Here is a 17,223-nt window from a genome sequence, read left to right as displayed (position 1 = left end):
GGTTAAACAGAATGTTCTCCAGTTTGAAAAAAAAAACAGTTTAAGTACTTATTGTATTACAAGACTTCCTTTTCTTATACGGCTCAAACATGAAAAATTATAAACAAACATTTTCAATTATTATGCAGCTTCATTTGCAACAGCCAACAGGACTTAACCCCCTCCCAAGGCATTTCCACTGGTAATAGACTTACAGCACAGTTGGCAAGACTAATTAATGTACAGGACTTTCAGATGCTTTTAGCCTCACCTCTTCCACCTCCAAATGCCCTGTTTCGTCCTTCTCCAGTTCCTTCCAGTGCAAGTCTTGCATTTCACTGAATGTCACCAGGTTGCTATTTGGGAAACTATATATTTTTTATTAGTAAGCTGTTGCAAATTGGTAAGCGTCCATATTTTTAACTCTTCCTTAATAGGTCTGCTGCTATACTTGGGTTTTAGCATGCTGTTCTGTCACTTCTTTAGAAGGTAGCTGCAACTCTGCTGTTTTTTCCACCTGCCTGAAATTTAACAGCACCTCTAAGCACGAAAGGAGTGAAGTGCTTGAAAACTACATAATGTTCCGATAGTTGCTCTGGCTGAACTACAGCTTGAGGTCCTACCTCTGTTTTGTGTTCTACTTCTGATCTGGGCTATGAAGTAAAATCTTCTTCCAAGAAAGAAAATTAAAAGCACGACACTTACACTCCTAAAAATGTCTCTTTTGGTGAATGAAAGAGAAGCATTCTAGTCCTCACACTACTCTGAGCAATTGAAAAATAACAAAAAAATGGACCAAACGTTCAAGTACTTGTTAAAGATAATTACTCTGGTGGCAATAAAACTCACAATGTGTGGACCTAGCTTCTTCTCCTCAACCATCCTAGCTCCTGTGTCTTCTTCCCCCCTATCAGAACAGGAGGACTATTGTCCCTCCCACCACAGACTGATTTGTTGCTGTTTCTGCCTTTAAGAAGCAATAACCCATCCCAGACATAGATTCAAGACAAAGACTACAGGACAGCTGGCTTGTGGTCCTTACTCTTCTGCTTTCATCCCTTACATCAGGCAGTATGTGTGCAAGGCCCTGGTACGGTGACACCGGCCACTGTGGTGGAGTTGCACATGACAAGTACATCCTAACAGAATTCACCAATAAATATAAAACAGTACAGTACTCACAGGAGAAACATCCTTTTGATTCAATGTGGAAGCTGCTAAAGGCTTGACCAAAAGAATGGCTTACCCAGCTCATTTTCATCGAAATGGCCCTTTACTTCAGTAACCCCAGTCAGCCCTCAGTGGCTGGGTGGAGTAATACAGGGCATGTGGTCTAACCAGGAATCCTTTTTAGACAAGGACAGCTATCTTACTGTCCTTGTACACGCTACAGTGGTTTCTTCCTTGCGGCCACATTTTCATTCAGTTAGCAGCATGGCATTAGTCTGATACATGAATGAGAAGAGGGGAATACTCCCCATACAGGAAAGCTATGAGAATTTAGGAGTGGGTCATTAAGAACAAACTCTTCCTTTCTGTGGGCCATATTCCATAGAAGCCAAAGGGCTAGCTGATAGGCTCCTTTGTTTCATACTAAATGTCTTTTAAGTAGCCTACAAAAGTGCTTCCATGTCAAAGAAAGATTTTCAGGAACTGGGATCAGCCAGTTTGCAAGATGTTCACCTATCCTACCAATGCCAACTATCACAAATGTTTTCTCCAATTCTTCTTCACAATGGCAGAACTCAGGATGTATTAGTATAGCCTTGGGGGATGCAGTATGCATCACCACCCTTGTTCATTTTCTGACAGTGACATTCATTCAGAAAGCAAGACATTCCAAAGTCATGGTGATTCTGGTAGTTCCCTGGTCCAGAAAGACCCAGCTTCCCCACTTTTTGTGAATACCACCTCCAAACTTGACATTTTTTCATTTACATGCATTACAAGTTTTCTTTCTTTATAACAATTGTCATTCAGTCTAACACTACATAAATTGCTCAATCCCCGACTTCCCTTAAACCTCACACCTCCTTCTGAACGCTATTCTGCAAGTACTGTTCCACACTTTTCATTTATTTCTATGTAGTTTAATCCTCCCTCTTCTTCAAGTTCTTTATTTTCTCTTTATTCAATACTTTAAATACAGCTGATTTAGACTTGGATTTCCATTTTCTAGTAATTGCTTTTTTGGCAGCCAAGAGTTAAACTCAAGACTTTATTATGTCTAGACGGTTCATATCCTGTGTCCAAGCTCAAAAGAATCATTCCCTTAGTTACAGTCATTTGCTGCCTCAATATTTCTGACAGAGAACTCTATAGGGATTTTTTTTTTAATCTGCCATCTCATTACACTACCAAAACTATGCTCCTGAATACCTCTTTTTTACCCATCACACTTCCAACATGTTCTTTCTACCCAAGGAAATATTACTTAAATCTGCTTGGGGATCTAAAAATATCTAGGCAAACACTTTGAGGTAAAAATCTGGACTTTGTTGTATACTTGGGAGCCATATATATCTCACAGATTCACTGATCGCAGTTTAACTTAACAGGACTAAGTTACTGATGTATCTTTAGTATTGGCTTTCACCCCTTAACCCCTAATCTAATTGCTAAAAATAAACCAAAAAAGTTCTACGCCATGGCAATATTTCAGAGCATGGCCAAGTGTTATTTTTTTTTTAACAACTTTTTATTCAGTTTTACAACCACCATTAACAATCAAGACAGTTACAACATGAATAAAAACAATAATACAGTCACGTATATACAGTCATCCATGACAAAATTCAATATGAAGTATATATACTATACCATTAATACTTTTGCAATAAATTTAGCAATTTCTGCCAGGTTATTCTTCTACGAGTTATACTAGATGTTCTACTTAGCACAGTTTGCATTTTTTTTTTACACACACTTTTAGCTAGACATATAAAAAGTCACTGAATGAGAGATCTTGTTTGTTCTTCCAATTCATTGCGATTATTTTTCTAGCAATGGCCAGAAGTGGCCAAAGGAGCTGTATTTGATATTTTGAAATTACATTTGGTATAGGAACATTAAATAACAACAAAGAATCAGAAACATGACCATCATCTGACCACAAAGCCTTTACAAAATATCTGAAATCATTCCAAAACTGTAAAACAACTTTACACTCAATAAACATATGAACCCAAATAGCCTTTAAAATTTCATCACACCTCTAACATTTTATTCCCTTACACTTAGAAATGACAGCAACTTTATAGGGAGTAAAGAAACTTCTATCTTGGAATTTCCACGTAAACAACTTCCAATAAAAAGAGAAGATGCGGTATTACTTAAGATAATAAAAACAGTTATTAAAATCAGAATGAAAAGGATTCTTTATTGACTTTTGTAAAATAATCCTAAAAGGCTAGGTCAAACGATGAAATTTATCACACAAGATTTTTTATATAAACGAAATGCAAAATGTATTACTAAAGTTCATCAAGTTATTACTCATTAAAAGTTGTAGTGTGTCCCATTTCTGAACTTGTTGATAATTTCACTTTGTTCTCAATAAACTGTTATAGTGTAGGGATAACCAGTTATTTTGGTTGACATTATATCTAGCTAGAAGAAAGTTTACTGTATGAATCTTATCTAAAAACCGATACCAAAATTTTAAGTTATTATCTTAATGATTTAACATTTTGTTTAAATTAACCAAGTGTTATTTCTTAATCATCCTGATGGACTTTAACAAGGATTTAAGATTATATCTTTGGCTGTAGATGCTAAATTTAAATTTGCCTTCCACTATAATGCAATGCAGAGGTTTAGGAGAAACCACTGGTTGATGTCTGATGGTTGTGCACTATGTCATATGTGTTGTGATCACTTGGAAAGTGGTTAGTATTCCAAACATCCCGTGAGGAACCTTATTTACACATTTTTTAACAGGATAAGTCCAATGAACAAAGTGCCTGTTTTCTAGGGAAACCTAGGAGTACTCTGTTTAAGTGACTTGTTCAGAGTCACAAACTAAGTAAATGATAGCAAAAGGAATAAAACCCAGTACCTTTGACTATAGCTGCTAGATACAAGTGACCCTCATGGGTCAGCTTGGTGACCATTACTGTTTGCATGTGTAAGTAAAACACCACAAAACATTCTGGCAGTCTGAAGAGTAAAAATACTCTGATGTAGTATTTGATAGCTAGACTGAGTTCAGAATCGTGCAATATCTGTGTATGGCGAGGTGATGGGGGTAAAATGATGGTCTTGCATTCATTCTACTATGTGCAAATGTTCCTTACAATTGCAGGTCATTGTTTTCTACTGTGCTGACCTACAATGGCATAGTCTATAAAGATGGGCTAATAACTTGGATTTATATACTGCATCGATCTCTAAAAATATGTTAAAAACCTCACTTTGTAAATTATCTCTTGATCATCCAATGGACTATTTTATGCATAATAGTGTTTCCCTGTACCATGGCTTGGAGTATAAAGAAGTGCTCTGAGCTTTTGGTTTGATAACAGGGCATCCAATCGGCACAGGACTTTGTCTCAGCTTTCAGAATACTGTATCTGATTTGTTGTATAATCTTTGTATCGAGAACTAAGAATTAAAGTTGTATTCTAACAAGAGAGGACCACATATACCTTGCTAGTTTGCAAGATCAGAATTTAAATGTCACACTCACTGATGGACTTTACTGGACGAAATTGTTAGAGTTCTGCTAGATGTTAACGTAAGAGAACATTTTTTTTTTATTTTGTGGAGATAATTTTTTTTTTGTGGTTAATCAAAATAACTTTTGCATCACTGAAGCGGTGGAGGAGGGGTAAGAAGAGGCTACATATTTAGTGTATATATTTCTAGTGGTGATTTATGCTCAAGTAGGTTACAGTAAAGCCTTGTATCCCCTTGAGCGGTAAAGTACAAGTGTGGGTCTGACTACCTTGCTTGACATGTGAAATTGCCATGGTGCCATACACAAATGATTCATGACTGACAGACATGCAGATTTGCCAGTGATATCACACACACTAGCTGCCGATTGATAGATAGGCAAATGAACCCTGGACATACAGTTTGTGAATGCCTGCACTGCCTTCATGACAATTTTAAAGCAATACTGTTTTGCTTCAACAAAAACAGTGGCCACTTTATCCACATTAAATTCCACTTTTAACCAATGCTTTCAGTAATGAACCTACCCCTCTGTTAACTCCACAGGACGAGCTGATGGCTCAGACTGGCCCTGAATCAGCACAGACTTACCAACAGTTAAGAAGTAACTTTGAACTGTTTTCTGCAAAATTTGGACTTCTGTAGAGGCAAACAAAGTAATTCAATGCATAGTGCTATTCAAGGTATCCCAGACTATGTCCTGCACCCCAACATGCCTCTCAACTATCCAGATTTTTCCCTCAAATGTTTTGTCTGTTGTTCATAAAATTTGTAGTTTTCTGATAAATCACAGAGGACCGAAGTCACTTAATAATAAACATTTGAGTTGCAGGCTTCATATCCTTCAGAAAATGCATGCTACCACAAAGCATGTTATTTTTATCAACTTTCTAAGTTAAGACCAATATATTTTACATCTATCCCTATTCTGGGTTTTGTCCAGATTTTTTGTGATAAGGTTAAGAGGTACGCCAGACAATGACTGCTGTTCAGAAAGGGCACATTGCGGCAAAATCTGTAGTTCTACAAACATGTTAAGTCAGTTTGAGAAATATTAAAAAACACAATTCTGGTCCTTTGTTCTTCCATTCCTTTTTTGCTTTGTCCAAAATTATTAAGCAAAAACGTTGGGAGGGATGCTTCAAGCACTAGTTTTCATGACTGCTGCCACATACTTGATGAATATTTATGAGGCTGCTGATGAGATCCGTATGAATATTCATTAAGTATTCAGATACATCACTGACTGGTAGTGATGGGTGGGGTTTGAGAGTGTTTGCTAATGCACATCAGGAGGGGGTATGAGACTTCACTATAATCCTCAAGTAATGCAATGTGCTGTACTGTTGATTTTGATTTGAGCTAGGTTTTCTACCAGTGGTTTTTGCATTTGCAGTTAGGTATGTTACTTTTTATTGTAATATTTAGTTTATGTTCCTTTTAAAAGGGACTGTGTGTTTTACAGTCAGTACTTAATATACAGCATCACTTACCTTTTTTTCTCAATCAGCTCATTTGAACAGATAATTATGAACTATAGCTGTATGATAATTGCCGATGACTGGCACGAACCCCTGACATGACTTTCTTTCTTCAATAGTTTCATATAAAACAACTAGCAAGGGTGGCTGAAGAGGGAAGCAGCTTTCCCCCTTGCAGGGCTCAAAAGCAGTTCTGTTTATACATTAATGAGAAATTAACTGAAAGACAACTTTTTGTGCATGTAGTCCATCCTTTGCTTATTTGTACGTAAGAGGTGGACTGCCATCTACCTCTTAACTTGCTCTAAGCAAGCGCAATAAAGTAAACAAAAAAATATAAAGGTATCCCCCTTTCTGTTAGATGCTTGTCAGCTGACATCAGCCCCTCTGCAGTTTTTCCAGCACCCTTCTCTTAGCATCGAATCTACCCTGCAATGTTTTTCCCTAATTAAGTAATTAATTAAATATATTTATTTAATGAGTAAACATAAAAGGGAGCTGGAGCTGTTGGTTGCGATTGGCAGAAAAGAAGTACACTTTGTCTTTAAGTCAAGACAAAAGAAATGAATATTTGTTAAAAATCAATCAGCAGATTTATCACCCGAAATGCGCATATATATATATATATATATATATATATATATATATATATATATATATATATATATACACACACACACACACACACACACACACACACACACACACACACACACACACACACACACACACACACACATATACATACATACATACATACATATACATACACACACTGTACGGAATACCCAAGTTTTATATGTGAATTGAGAAGTGAAAAAGCTGGTACAGCTGACTGAAAATCAGGTGATGGACCTGTACAGATATTTTGAGCGAGATCATGGTACAGTGAGGTTTGGGGACGTGCCCTTTCTCCGCTGTAGTGCAGTCTTGATTTTTGGTAAATATAATTAGAGGATATAGAGAGGTCCAGCAATAAAAATTTTATTAATCCATATTTTAAACACACACAATATTATATATATATATATATATATATATATATATATATATATATATATATATATATATATACACATATACACACACACATACACACTCATATACACATCCAGTACACACACACACTACATCCAGTACTAAAGACTGGCTTCAGCACTTGATGATATTAGCTGGACATGATGATCGCATAAGATGCCATAACTGCCATGGTGCTATTCTGGTTATTACATGACCTGCTGCACTTTTGCCAGCAAATTGCCTACTCATTCTGACCATGACATGTGACATAACTATATATTCTCAAAGGGTGACACTTGTGCTACATTTCAGGCAGTTCTTCATATCGAAGGCATGATGGTCTTAAACTGCATGTCTTAAGCAATAACAAAATAAAAATCAAAAGAATCATTTAGAAATAAACGAGACAAAGAAAGGAAGGCACTGGATACGGGCAAGAGAAGAAAGTCCAGTCCGATTTTATTTATTTATTTTACATTTGTTGACCGGGTTTGGTCTGGCTGGGCATGAACCCTTTTTCAGAAGAGACCCGGGGAGAAAAGCTCCAATAGAGTACAAAAATAATTACATTCAAGTATAGAGATTATACAGCATGGTATAACAAATAAAGTACGCAATAAAAAGATTTACAACAAGCTATTTACAGTAAATTACAATCACAGCAGCGAAAAAAACAGCTTTTTACAGTCTAAGCAGTACAATTGATAATCCATAATGTTCCCTTTTTCATTACATTTATATGATCTCATGTTTTTATCAGAATTGTGATACTAGAAGAGTTCAATAGATTTGTAATTCTCAAGCTGTTAGCACATGAATTCTGGAGAGAGCAGAAAATAATGGAGGGACAAAGGCCCAAAAATCAGGGACAGGTTTTAAATATTGCCCATATAAATTCAGAAACTTGCTAGAAAAAAAAAGGTTTTGCATTACCATGTATTCTGAAAGATATGAAGTCTGAAATTCACATTTCTGCCAGTCTAGTGACGGTAATCATCAATTTATTTACCAGAAAACCACAAATTGTATGAGAAACAGACCAAGAATAAAAGGCAAAGTAATCCAGAATCTGGAGAGTCAAGAGGCATGGGAAATCGTTTGGCGTGATTTTCAGAGCAGTAGTGATACGTAAGGTTTTAGTTTCCAATATTACCCTGTAGAAGCCTGCTCTCCATTGAATCACAATATAATGACAACCCTACAGCTCATAATAATAAACAAAAAAAATCTTTGCAAATAGTGAAACTGTCAGAGAATGCCAATATTCCAATATAAGAAATAATACTGGGCAAGTAGTGTTTACAAGTGAAGGACACGAATCATTTCCCAAAACCTCTGCTTGGGAACTGCATAAGGAGTGCATAATGTACCCCGGTAATTTCTAGTAATATGAGGTAAGTATTGTTTGTAGAGGCCTTCTTTTCCCAAGGCACATAAAAACACAGTCATGCTGTTCTTATAAATGTAGACTGATAAAATGTGCTTTACTGACTAATGGCACTAACTTACCAATTACTACATGCCTGCTAAAGCTTTGCTAATTTTGCAGGCACATTTTTCTGCTGTGCACCGCTATCATCCCTTTCACATCCCATTATGTGCTGTAGCAGCCTCCTGGGTTTGCTGTGAATTACATGTCTTACCACAAAGTCACTGGTAGGGGAGGTAGAAGTGGGGGCTTGTGTCTGCATGAAGAAGCATTTGTCACAGGCCTGTCTATTTTAAACTAATATTTATAATTACCATAATTATATAAAAACATTATATACACACACAAGTGTTTAGACCAACAGTCCTTCCATTTTAGTCATGCTAGCTATGGTTATATACTTGGGGATACAAGTTTACAGGCATACCAGTACTGTGTCTTTCTGATACAGTTACTGCACATTTACTATGGGTGGCCATTTCTGCAGTCGCTAGTGTAATGTAATATCTATTTATTTATTTTAACATTTGTTAACTGGGTATGTCTGACTGAGCAAGAGCCCATTTTCAGCAGATGCCTGGGGGAAAAGCCCATGTACATACACATTTCAAATAACAGACAGGAGTACTTACAGGACAATTTTTAACATACACAAGTTCTAAGGTACACATTTAGTTAGATTAACCTTATGTAGATTGTGGTGTAGATGTAGTTGTTACAGGGAAAAGATAGGAAGAAAGTAGCAGTATAGGTGGTAAGATGAAAGAAGTTGCAGGAAGAGAAATACTGAGGTGAACTGCAGGTGAGTAAGCAGAGGTACAAGCTGAGTGGTGTTTAGACAGGAAGTTTAGAAGGGCGAAGTTTGTGTAAGGATATGACAGCAGGGAAAAGTGGAAAGTAAGCACAATAACTGACTCATTTAAGACTAGGACATGTACAGATCTGCGTTTTAATAGGGTTTCAGTTAATACTTTTTTGAAGCTTTGTGTGAGGGGAAGATTTCTAATGTTCAGTGGGAGTTTATTCCATGCTAGGGCAACTGAGAAGCTATACAAGAGTTATCCTATTGTTCTTTTTGGCTTATGGATTGCTAGGAGAAATTGATCAGCAGTACGAAGAGCGCAGGCTGGGGGTGTGCAGGGATATGCGAAGAGATGGCAGGGCAGGCGGTGGGTTTGTTGAGTATGGAGTGTGTATAATGGACAGTTGGGGGAATTCAAGTCCGTTTAAGGATAGCAGGAATGACAATGATAAGAGTTGTAAGGTTGGTTTTCAGCAAATCCGGCAATTTTGCTGCGAGTGAGTTGGGAGCTTGGTCGTTAGAGAGGATTGCAAGTTGGTCAGGATAGGTAGGGCATCATAAGGGTAAGAAGAAGATGTGCATAAACACGAGAGAGTCAAGTGCCATTTGTAGGGTTTTTTTTTTTTACTTCTGCAAAGTAGTCCTAGTTTTTGAGGTGTCCTTTTAATGCAATTTAGATGACGGTCAATGATCATACGCAAATGTTTGGTTTGGGGTGTGTGTGTGTGTGTGTGTGTGTGTGTGTGTGTGTGTGTGTGTGTCAAAGTTTATGACAGTGTTGTTAAATGATGAGATAGTAAATGATGATTTATGATGAAAAAGGGATTTTGGGTGAAATAGGAAATTTTTTTTTTTTTTAAGGGTCAAGTATGAGGTGACTGTTAGTAAGCCAATGTTTAACAGAGAAAAAGGAGTTTTGGGTGAGCGAGTGGAGGTTGGACATATCATCAGAGGTGGAAATGGTACTAGAGTCATCAGTGTATTGTATGAGTGAGGATTGAGTGCAAGAAGTGTGAAGACTGTTAGTGAAAATGTTGAATAGTAGCGGTCCAAGAATAGATTCTTGTGGCACTCCAGTACTGACAGGGAGAATGGGGAAGTAAGAGCATAGCTACTTGACAGAGTGCTGCCTGTTTGTGAGGTAGTTAGAGAACCATGAGAGGGAAGGGTTAGAGATATTGAGGTCAGACAGTTTGTTAAGGAGCTTAGGTTGGGAGACAGTGTTAAAGGCTTTGGAAAAATCAAGGAATGGACAGGAGACTAGTTTATTATGGTCTCTGGCATGTGCAATAGTTTGGGTGAAAGAAATTAGGGTGGTTGTAGTACTATGGTTTGGGAGGAAACAATGTTGAGTGGGGGTAAGAAGGTTTTCCTGCAGTAGATAGCCCAGGAGCTGCTTATGAATGTATTTTTCTAGTAGCTTAGAGAGGGGCATAGTATGGCTATGAGGTGGTAGTTTGAGAGGTCGGCGGTGTCCTCTCTTGTGGACAGGAATGATATAAAAATGTTTCCAAATAGTGGAGACAGTTGATTCTTGGATAGAAACTGGATAAGCTACAGAGCTAGCTGCAACTTTTAGGAAGTGAAGTGGCAAGTTATCCACTGAAAGAGAGCATGGCTTACGGGAGTTATGTATGTAGTGGGGACAGGTTTGAGTGCGAAGGGTGATGTACAAGTTGAGGGAGGACGGGGTTTAAGGGGTTAGTGGTGTCACTGTTTAGTGTTAGTTTGGAGATGGAGCCAATAAAGTAGTGGTTAAATGTAGTGACAGTTTCCAGAGGAGGGTTAGAGCTGACTGGATAAAGAATTTTATTTTTGTTATTCCAAAAATTTTTGGGGATTCCCATGGAGGTTTGATTGGGATATATTTATTTATCATTTGTTTGCCGTCCATATGGTAAAAGTTTTTCTTGTCATTGGTTACCTGCTTTTTGGCGAAGTTCCAGAGTTGTTTGAATCTTGAGGTTAGTTGGAGATCGGAATTTTAGCCAGTTTTTCCAGGCCTTGTCTCAATCGTGCATAAGAGAGTGGGTGTGATTTGTCAACCATAGTGCAGGGTGGAATTTTACTCTGATTTTTCTAGGGGGAGCTAGGGAGTTGAAACTTTCTAGGAAATTAGTGTTGAATTTGTGTACAGCTTCATTGAGAGGTAAGTGGAGAAGGGATGACCAATTTATGGAGGAGATTATCATCAAGTACTACTGGGTTGAAGTTGGATAGGGTTCATCGGTCTTTGTGTTTGCACCATTTGCATTCTTGCAGCTTTGTAAATCTGAATGCAAATAGGGGAAGTGATCACTTAAATAGATAAAAGTTTTGGGGTTGTGGTAAAGGCTAGGATTGGAGACTAGGATCCAGACCAGGACTGTGCCAAAGTTAGTTGGCTTACTTGGGTGGGTTGGGGTTGTAAGGAGTTGTGTGAAGCCATGCAAATTTATAGTGGAGTTAGGGGTGTCAGCAGTGATGGTTGGTCATCAAGTGTTGATGCCACCCAATACTATAGTTTCATAAGGTATGAAGTGTGCTAACCAGGAGAGAATTTGTTTAGGTATATTTTTGTCAGAAGGAATACAGATGCTAGCAACTGCTAGTTTTTTGCGGCTGTTAAATTTGCAGTTGACTACCAGGAGTTCTGCCAGTTGAAAGTTGGGGAGGGGGATGCTGATAAGAGATACATTAAGTTTGTCAGTATAGAGTAAGGCTACACCTCTGCTGTTTTTGGGTGCCTTTTCTAGGAAGATGATGTTGTATCCAGGGGGAATAATTTTGTCGTTAGAGTTGTGTGATTTAAGCCACGTTTCAGTTAGAGTTATGTTTGGGGAGTGGTGGGCAATCCACTTTATTAAGGATGCTGCATATGTTCAGGGAGTACAGTGTTCATTTGGAGGGGGAGTTGCAGGGAGGGGGTGGACAGTGTCAGGAGTGGTACTAGTGAGGGACCAGGGTTAGGGTGGATATCTCCTGATTTAAATAACCTTATGGAGATGAATGTGATAGAAGAAAAATTAGAGCATATGGTTGAGTATTTGGAACTGTTTTTTAGGGGGTGAGATGGGTGTAGGACTAGTTTGACATTGAGACTGAGAGAATTAGTATGGTGAATGGATAAGAAGTTATTACAAAGGTGTGGCGAGTTTGTGAGTGTGAAGGAGGAGTGGTTAGAGTAGGAGAAGAGTTTTTGGGAGAAAGTGTAATATGATAAGAGGCAAGTGTGAGAGTAAAAGAAGAGTGGTAGTGATGAAGACGAGTAGCATTCTGAGAATGGTTGACAGAAGATAAACGATGGAAGGGAAAATGTTACAAATAAGGGGGGGTTATGAATATTCAAGACTCTAGAGGAGAGGACTTAGGTTCTGGAGTACAGGGTGAATATGTGTATTAAACAGCCTAGGGGTGGCAGTGGGGAGCTAGTTGGGAAAAGGATAAATGATGTTTGTGAGGGGGCATGAAGGGGTAGAAAGATGAGAGAGGAATGTGGTGTACGGTGTGAGGGGTAAAAAGTGAGTAAGAATACTTTAAGAGTGGGAGTGGCTAGACTGGGTAGAAAGATTTGATTGGTGGTCTAGCACATGAAGAGGAGGTCTATGGGGGTGGCTCAGAGTGGTTAAAGTATAAATCTAGAGTATGTGGGGTTGGTTGGGAATGAGGGTATATAGGGGACTGGAGTGAGCCTAAGCGTAGCAAGGGCAAACAGAGCAGGTTGGCCCAGATCCAGATCAAGTAGGGTGCCTGAAACAATCAATCAATCATCTAGGTTGCAGTGATGTGTATAAGAAAAGTACTGCAGGGAAACCTCCAAAGAATAAGAAAAAATAAAAATTCCAGGCTAAAACAACTACATTCAGTACTGTGATGGACACATTAGAATACATTTAATATTATGTATGTAATTACGTATATTCAATACAATAGACATTAAATAATGTAAAACAACTAGAAGTTATCCATAATCTCCAGAACACAAACACTGGTGATGCAACTTACTAGAAATTCTAAAATTGTACAAGTTTTGGTCTTTTATTAATTGTTATAGTACGATTTTAGAAATAACCATTTTTGCTCAAACCAGTTGTATGAAGAGAGATAAAGCATTTTGGCCCGAGGATCTTATGAGAGGGTTTTTTGATAATTTTACTTGCAATAAAGGGGCAGTACTTCTTATTTAGCAGCTAAAAGTCAGTGAGGGAAGAAGAGGTGCATATGCAATTACTAGAAACCTGCTTGCTTTTGGAAAGAAGATATCCATGGCCCCGAGGACACAGAGCCATATTTTCTGCATCTATGATGGACAAAGAGCTTAAATTTCTTATTCACAGTGCAAGGTAAACATTATATACAGCCTTGGGGAACAGTCATATACCTGCATTTTCAAGTTCACTCCTTGATCAAGGAGTGTCCTTTCATTCCTGTCTTACATGCATACATACCTGTTGTGAAGAAATTGGCCACTGTCATTTATGCTGGCATGTCTGTCTGAAGTTTTTGTACATAATTTCAAATTAACCTGTGTACTATATGCAAGCATGACTAGATATGATATTGTAAATAAATTCTTACATGTTGATTTATAATCTGTTTGTGCAGAATATTCAAAGACTTACACAGTGTGCCTGTAAATTTCTAACTGTGCATATTTGTGAAAAAGATTCTAAATGCAGACCGTCTCAGAATCAGCTCATCTGCAGATGATGTCATCAGAATGACAGTTGCTATCTGTTACTGTCACAGGCTGAAAGACAGGAAAGAACTTTAGTAAATAGCTGCCAGTTGATTTTCAAAATAGGAAATGAAAATTAGAAATAGAACAGTTGTGACAGTTAAGCTAATCTATAAAAGAGCATGTTGTTGCCAGTTAACAGTCAGCTATAGATGCCAGTTGTCAGTAGTTCATTCACAGTTGTACTGTGCAGTGGATACCAACAAGGACACACCACGAACTGTAAGCCTACCTTTGCTCTGTTGTAATAATTTAGTTTAGATCAGGGACAGTGTTCTTTAGTCAGATGGGAAAAATTATAACTAATCAGACAGGGTTTTTCTAAATGTTGGATTTCTACCCTTCAATACTGATTTCATTTCCCTGGTGGTTGAATTATGTTTGTTTACTGGAAATTACTGTTTTATATTTTTAATCATTTTGCTCATTATTAAACATTTTTATTAACTTACATTGTGGCTGGTCAATCAGCATTTTCTTTAGTGATTTGAGGGTGCTTATATCTGCTTTGAAAACCTCTCGGGCCACTTCGAAAGTCTGGCTGCTTTAGGTAATTAGTTTCAATATCTAATTTTCATAATTGCACACCCTTTTAAAGGGTATGTAGGCTCTCTGATTGGTGGCAGCGTGTTACTGCATTATTTTGGGGAAGGGGCACAGCTGGAAATCTGTGTCAGGCTTTCCTACAAGTGTCTGGATGTGTGAGATTTAATTTATGCAAGTGGGAGTGTATCAGGGGTCTTAAACTGGGACACATTAATCTGGAGTGTGTAATAAAGAGTTACATTAGGGATGGACAGATGTATACAGTCCAGTCCCAGGTTATACAGCATGTTTCTGTTGTGTTCTTAGGAGAAATTGTGAAATTTTACTCCCGTTTAAGTGACAGTCACACAATGAACTCAGTAGTGAGGACTGAAGCTCCTTAGTTACTGACCCAGAATAGTAAGGGATGTCATATTATTGTTAGTCCAGTGGCATACTGTCCGTACATCACACCTGTACCTGACAAATCTGGACTGATTAGACTAACTGGCCTAATAAACATACAGGATGTAGCCATTTTATTATGTAAAAGTCATAGCTACTGAACTGTTACAGTGGTGATGCAACATTGTAAGAAAGGGTGCCACTGATATTACATGAATGACATGCAACAAACCTAACAAAGGGTTTTCAGGAATACCACCAAAGCACTGACACATCCTAATAGTTCATTAGTAGTTTGTTATGCTACTTTATGCTGCTGAACAACTACCCCCTTAACCACACCTCCCTTTACATACCACTACAAAAAAAATGTTACCAAGAAAGGTTTAAAGTGAAGCTAACTACCCCTACAAATTACAATAAAATGCATTACTCAAACAGTGTATCAAAGAAAGACACCCGATACAAAATACTATTCTGGGAAAGTAATTCTACCTCATGGACCATAAGGCCTGTTAAAATTTCCCAGCTGATAAAAAAATCTGTAGCATTTGTGCTCTCTGGGCTGCCCTATATTCAGACATTGTGGAAAAGAGGTAATCTGAAATTGCATAGTATTACTGAGGTGGTAACACCACTCCGTGCAAAAATAAAAATTGACTGGTGATTTTTGATCTTTCTGACAACCACATTGGCTACTTACACAGGAAACCAAAAAACTGAAACTGCAGCAGTACAGGTATTAATGCAAAAACCGTTACAGTAAAGCATTAACAATTTACCTTTCAGTGGACATTTGCAAAATTAAGTAGGAAACCTATGAACAAAATCCACAACAACAAAAAACTACCTTGTGTAAATGGACTCCAATGCTTGGCTAATTTCCCCGGATTAGCTACCACTCTTGCAAAGTGCTTTCAAATGAAATGTGGTTCCATTCGGCCAATGTACTAAAACTGTCAAAACAAGCACAGTAGCTCCCCAGAAGAATACAACACATACAGACTACCCATTACAGTCAGAAAGCTTACCTAGCAAAATTCGAAATTAAAACGTAAAATCGCAACATGCATCCTTCATTTAAACATCCTCCTGTACATCTGACCGATACCCATGTTGTGTACAAACATCAGATACCGCAGTCCCACCCAAATTAATATTGGCGCATCCCATGTTCCACAGGAAACTCCTCAGAATTCCAAGAACATACCCCACTTCCGGGTTTCCCTCTCAGTTGACCTTCAACCACAGAAGCGCAGGCGCAATTACAAGCCTCTCAACTTCTTTGCTTAGAATTCTGGACAAAGCCAAAATAAGGGGGGGGAAGCAAAGGCTTAAAATCATTTTAGTATGTTTTTAAACTATTACTCTTATTCACTTAAAACGTTAATAGAACCACACGGTTAAAGTCAAAATGTAGTTTCTGAACAATGAGAGTTGTGAAACTTTAATCTTTTATTGACTAACTGTATTATTTTAGTCATACCTCACCACCAATCGCTGTAACAAGCCCCGCCCTTAGTTGGCTTCCTTTGGCAAACAGCTTTAAAAGGTCTCTATCAAGGCATGGAGTTGTACTGAGACAGTTTATCTCATAAAACTAGTAGTTTTCTGGCAAATTGCTGATAATTGAAGCCACTTAATAGTGGAATATGTTTAAGACTGCATATCTTTCTGAAAATGCGCACTAACAACTTTCTAAGATCATAAGTGCAATATTTAAAATATATTGCAAATGTTGGACCTTTGTTCCCTCGTTATTTAAGGCTTTGTCCAGATTTCTTGTACTAGGAGGTTGAGGTAGGGTGGGAATGCACGTGAAACACGAAATATAAGTAAAGTGAAAGCATGCTAAATATTTATTTTGGATACTATTCTAAAACATATAAGGGGACTGCAACCCGCTTAACCTCCCGAAGTTTTGTTACAATCATAGTGCACTCCATTTATTACTGTTGGGATGTTTCCACTTTCTTTTTCTTCCGGCTTTTTCCCGGTTAGGGGTCGCCACAGCGGATCGCCTGTCCGCTCATGATTGGCAGTGGAGTTTTACGGTGCCGGGTTACCAGCCAGGCGCCCAACCTTCCAGAAAAGGCGCGCACTTACACCTAGGGCCAATTTAGAGTACCCAATTCACCTACAGCATGTCTTTGGGATGAGGGAGGAAGCCGGTGCACCCGGAGGAAAC

At 38.1% G+C, this 17,223-nt stretch overlaps 1 protein-coding gene across 1 annotated transcript in view; it reads right to left on the bottom strand.

Moving 5' to 3' along the window:
• LRSAM1 (leucine rich repeat and sterile alpha motif containing 1) overlaps window positions 1-16,288 on the bottom strand; it is a gene marked incomplete in the record, with an annotated part of 1,381,442 nt that extends 1,365,154 nt beyond the window's left edge. Inside the window, 1 exon segment of the mRNA XM_044058294.1 lies at window positions 16,067-16,288.
• Between the last annotated feature and the right edge of the window lie 935 nt (window positions 16,289-17,223).

The sequence above is a fragment of the Protopterus annectens genome, chromosome 16.part0, assembly GCF_019279795.1.
Source record: "Protopterus annectens isolate FY-2018-M chromosome 16.part0, PAN1.0, whole genome shotgun sequence".
Taxonomy (NCBI): Eukaryota; Metazoa; Chordata; order Ceratodontiformes; family Protopteridae; genus Protopterus; species Protopterus annectens.
The sequence above is the reverse complement of the archived record's forward strand: the minus strand, read 5'-3'. Positions and strand labels throughout refer to the sequence as shown.